This window comes from Pteropus medius, unplaced genomic scaffold (assembly GCF_902729225.1).
Source record: "Pteropus medius unplaced genomic scaffold, Ma_sr-lr_union100, whole genome shotgun sequence".
Lineage (NCBI taxonomy): Eukaryota > Metazoa > Chordata > Mammalia > Chiroptera > Pteropodidae > Pteropus > Pteropus medius.
The window spans coordinates 325,192-330,684 of NW_024346065.1; the positions used below are offsets into that span (position 1 = coordinate 325,192).

The window sequence follows — 5,493 nt, forward strand, 5'->3', positions numbered from 1 at the left end:
GACAAATCATCCTATTTTGGACTTGGCATATGGCATTCTGATCTCTCAGTTAATTTTTATACTAAGAAACAAAAATAAATTTGACTCCTCCAGACATATTTCCATTCAACCCTCCTCTCTGAACAAGTTTCAGGTTGCAGAAAGCAAGCAGTTTCAGGGGACTGAGAGCACGGGATGAATGTCCCCTTGTTTCTGGCAGTGGTTTTATCAAGCTGTTCTCTCTCTGAGATGGGGCACATGCTGGTGGCGTTCTCTTTGTCGGGTGATGTCTGAGGCAGTCTAGGAGAGCTATGCCAAGAGGCTTGGTATACAAGACCTCTTCCTGTGCACCTTGGCCTCCCTCCTCCTCATATAGAATGATTTGTTTTCATTTCCTTTGCTTCTCTTATCTCTAATCCAGAGGCCTAAGCAGAACAAAAGGAGAATGTCCGAGGCTGAGGGCCTCAGCCTTTACCCTGAGAAATCAGGCCGCTAAAACCTGGCACAGAGTGGCCACCCAAGCCAAAGAACCTTTGCAGGGGTGGGGAAGAGGAGGGGATCAGGGGAGGAGGACAGGGGGGAGAGGCGTTCACCTTTCTGTCCCCACTGGCCAGTGTCAGAGCATTGGAGCGATATAGAATCTAAGTCTTAAGTCTATCTGTGGTTCTTCCTTTATCAACCTATACTTCTCTTAGAAATAATTTTTAATGCTATCATCTCACTAATGTTTCATAAATCTCCTTTCAGTCATTTGCATGCATACACGTACAAACAATAGGGTCGTGTGTGTACCTTTGTCTGCAGCCTTCCTCCTTCACATTAGTAATACATCATGAACATTCCCCTATGTCAGTCAGCACTCATCTGAAACATGATTTAAACTGCAGTATGAAAAGAAAAATAGATAAATAGATGATAGATAGATTATAGTATGAATATGTCACAATGTCCTTGCCAATCCTGACCTTCTTTTACACACAAATACTATTATATATGCTGCATCAAAAAGCATATCCATTCTCAAGACCTTATTATTAGCAAATTTCCTCCTAGAAAGCTAGCCCCAAGCACACTACTTCCACTTGTGTGTGAGAATGCTCACTTCCTCACCCAGGCATCATTTCTTTGGATCTTTGCCAATTCTATGGTGGTAAAAAATGGAATTGTATGTTTGTTCTAATTTATATTTCCAATTAACAATAAGGATGAATACTTCTTTATATTGGTCATTTGTGTTCTCCTTTTGTGAGTAACAATTTATTTGTGTCCTCTGCTTATTTTTCTATTAATGGGCTCTATATTTATCTTTTATTGATTTGTCATTCTTTAAAGAAATTGCAAAATTCCTGTGAGGAAAGTAGGTTACAGAAAATCTGACTATAGTAAGATCCCACAAGTGTGCGGGTGTGGTTCCATAGTGTAGCGATTAGCATGTCTGCTTTACATGCAGAAGGTCCTGGGTTCACGCCCCAGTGGAGCCATGATCCATGGTCTACGGCCATGCCACCCTGAATAAGCCTGATGTCTGATCATGGAAGCTAAGCAGGGTTGGGCCTGGTAGTACTTGGATGGGAGACCACCTAGGAAGACCAGGTGCTGTAGGCATAAATAAAAATAAATAAAAATAAAAATATAAAAAACGATCCCACGAGTGTAAAAACCACATATGCATAGAAAGTCTGGAAAGAACTCAATAACAATTATTAACAATGATTCACTCTAAGAAGTAGGATTATGAATAATTTTTAATCATTTTTGCTTATATGTATTTTCTATATATATAAGAACATGTTAAATATATATAGAAAACATATATATATATATATATTTAAGTGTCCTTGATTTCTTGTGTAGTGGTAACATCTAGCATCTTCCCCATTCAGCAGCACAGGGACCTTAATGCCTATAAATGAAAGATATGAATAGATAATTAGCCACAAAAGGAGAAACAAATGGCCAATATGTAGATGTATTCATTCTCACTACTAGTTGGAAGTATAAATTGCAATTTCATTTTCACCCATAGAATTGGCAAAGATTTCAAGAAATGATAATTTTGGCAAGTGGGTTGGGAAGTAGACATTCTCACACACTGATGGGAGAGTGCATTCTGGTGCGAGCCTTCTGAAAGGCAACTTGGCAGTAACATATTACCTTTTGAACATATTTGTGTATTTTGTGTATTCACTAAGGCTGGTTCAAATATTTGGCTCTTTGATGTCTATCTACAATGGTCTTGTCCATTGTTATTTCATCTAGTCCTGTGACTGGATGGACATTTCAGAATGCTTTTGAGGATGATTGTGATAGTGATAAATAATGTACCATCTTGAATTTACAAGCAGCTATCAGTCATTTATTAATAGCCTGCTCCATTCTCAGTGCCTTGCTAGGTCTGTGATGGACTCAAGAAGTATAAGGCGGAGTTCCTGCCCTCAGAGCTGAACTATGGAGTCGGGACAGAGCTCAGTAACAGAATGAGGGAGGGTGCAGGACTATATTGTGAAGTGGAGACTAAAGACTAAAGATTTGGCAATCAGCCAGCTCAGAATCACCCATGCAGAAGTAATTAGGCCCCCAGACAGGAGGAGCTCACATCTTCTTTCCACTGGTCACTCCGTCCTCCCGCTGCACCAATGCTCTGACGAACACTCTTGGCAGGCAGTGATTTCTCTTTCAAAAAAAAAGTACCTCAGGGCAACCCAAATAGTTGATGAGGAAAAATTTCTTTGTGTAGAAATATGCCAGGTAATAAATGTAGAAGGAATAATAGGGTTAGAATATTACCATCTTGCAAAACCTTAATGGAATAATGAGTCTAGGCATTGATTATTGGTGGAAGCTAACATTGCAAGAGACATCTAGTCATCATGTGCCCCTTGATGGGAACATACACCCATAATGTGTTCCTGGTTGAGCCTCTAAATCTAACATTGAATTTATAGGAAATTCCAGGCAGGCGGAACACGTTAAATAATACTACAGGGATTCAATCAGAAAAAATTCAAAATGGGGGGAACTCTACAGAAAAGTTACCCTATTCTTCAAAAAAGGAGGGAAGGGGAAACTTCAGGTTAAAAACAAAGGCATTTAAAAAACATATCAGTCAAATGCAATGTGCAGACCTTGCTTGGGTCCTGATTTGAACAAACCAATTATTTTTATATATATATTTGACCCTTGAACAATGGGGGTTAAGAGCACTGACCCCAGTGCAGTTGAAAATCCCAGTATAACTTACATTGGTCCTCTGCACCCGTAGATTCCCAACTGTGGATAGAAAATACTATCCACAGTTTTTGATTTGAGGTTGATTGAATCCACGAATGAAAAACCCTGGGATACAGAGAGATGATTGCATATTTATTGAAAAAATTCATGTATAAGTGGACCCATGCAGTTCAAACCTGTGTTGTTTAAGGGTCAAATGTATATATATGTATACATACTATATATATGATATAATCAGGGAAATTTACTACTAAGAGGATATTTGATATTGAGGAATTATTGGTGAATTTCCTATGTGTAATTATTATTATTATTTTTTTACCCCTTATCCCCCTTTAAAGGCACAAACTTTAATATTTAAAGAAGCGGGGAAAGGTAGGCAATGGAAAAGAAGATGAGAAAAAAATGAATACATATCAACATTCCATAAACTATAGGATGCATTTGCATGTTGACTGGTGAGTATAACAACCTCTTCCCCGATCCTTTTACTTTGCAACAAGCACAGACCAAAGCATGTGTGAAATGTTAAACAAACAAAACATACCCACAAGAGAAAGGAAAAACAATAAAACGTAGTAAACGCACTACATGTTCAGACAACTGGAATCAACTTCAGATGTGCCAGCAGCAGGACAGTCAGGCCTCAGGAGGGTCCGGCAGTGCGTGTGTAGCACAATTCCCACTTCAGGGGAGTGTGTTCTTTGTGTAGCTTCTCTGAGCCCACTGATTCTGGATAACGTGCTGGTTCCTACCCAAACACTGTTGCTTAACTTGGAGATAATTATCTCCTCCCCTAAACTCACCATTTTTCCTTCACACATGTCCTTTATCCTTCACTGATAATCACACACTGACGCAGACCCACAAGGCACAAAAGGAGCATTTGCTTGAGCACTCAAGAGTCTGTGTCATTGCACACAAAGAATAAAGCGAGGAGGAGCCCTAAATGTCATCTCAAGACTCACACTGTAACAAGTACCCATTAAAGAACAATTGGGTGGATTTTTAGAACTAGAAATTTTTTTCCATTCTCACAGCAAACCAGGAAGGGTGGTGGTTATAGCTGCTGGCTTTTTAAGTCAGGACCGTGAAGTACAGAGCTGTTGTTACCAGTCTAGAATTATAAGTTTGTCTTACTAAACCGTTGGTTTATTGAGTCACAGACATATTTATTGTGCACCTGCTGCACTATGCCCTGAGAGTACCCCCATGACAAGATAGACATGGTCTGTGCCCTTTTATGTGGCAGAGGGTGGAATGAGAGGGAGTTAGCAGGAGCTAGATGGTTTGCTTTATCGGTTGTGGCCAATGTTGGAATTTTATCTAATTGGGATGGGAATCGGAGGGTTTTAGGCAAAGGAGTGACACGATCCAGTTTATATTTGAAAGGATTACTCTGGCTACTGTGTGGAAAATGGGTTGCAGGTGGGGATGAGGGATGGAGAATGGAGACTGGGAGATCAGTTAGAGGCTACAGAGGTGACCCAGGAGAAGTAAGATGGTGACTTGGATGAGGATGGATTCTGGATGAGGCAGAGTTGACAGGATTTGCTGATAGATTGGATATTGGGAATGAAAAAAGGGAACACAAGGAAAACTCTAAATATTTTGGCCTAAGCAACTGGGTGTTCAGTGTTTCTGTAGGGGAGAGCAGAGGTGGAACGGGTTGAGGGAGAGAATCTCGATTCTGTTTTGGACTGTTAAGTTTGAGACGCCAATTAGTCATCCAAGTAGGGTTGAGTCAGCTTTTGGATACATAGATTTGGAGTTCTGGGGAGAGATCAGAGATGGAAATACAGATACAGAATTAACTGACTATGGGACTGGATAAGATCACCTAAGGAGAGAGTGAAGTTCGAGAAGACCAAGGACCAACTCTAGGGCACTCTATATTTTAGAAGGGGCAGAGGAGGAGCAAGCAAAATTCAGCGAATCTCTAACTCGTGTGCTCTAACAACTCAAATGTGGAATGTGCCACCAGCCAGTGAGATAAGAAAAAACCAGGAAAGTGAGATGTCCTGGAAGACAAGAAAAAATAGGTGCGACATGAAGTAGGGAGTGGGCAGCTGGGTAGAAATGCTGCAGAGAGAGCTAGTAAGATGACAAGAGAGGTGACCATCAAATTTGGGAACACAGAAGTCAACTGTGTATACTTGAAGGCATGGAGCCCCCTTGAAATGGGCTGAGTAGAGAAAGTGAATACCAAGACTTTGAGGAATGAAAAATTTTCTGTGAAGGGGAAGAAGAAATGGGGCAGTAGCTAGGGGGTGCTGTAGGATC

General features: G+C 40.5%; 1 pseudogene; it reads left to right on the plus strand.

Annotated features, from left to right (window-relative positions):
• Positions 1-1,469: 1,469 nt before the first annotated feature.
• LOC120612839 (uncharacterized) lies at positions 1,470-1,584 on the plus strand (annotated as a pseudogene).
• Positions 1,585-5,493: the final 3,909 nt, after the last annotated feature.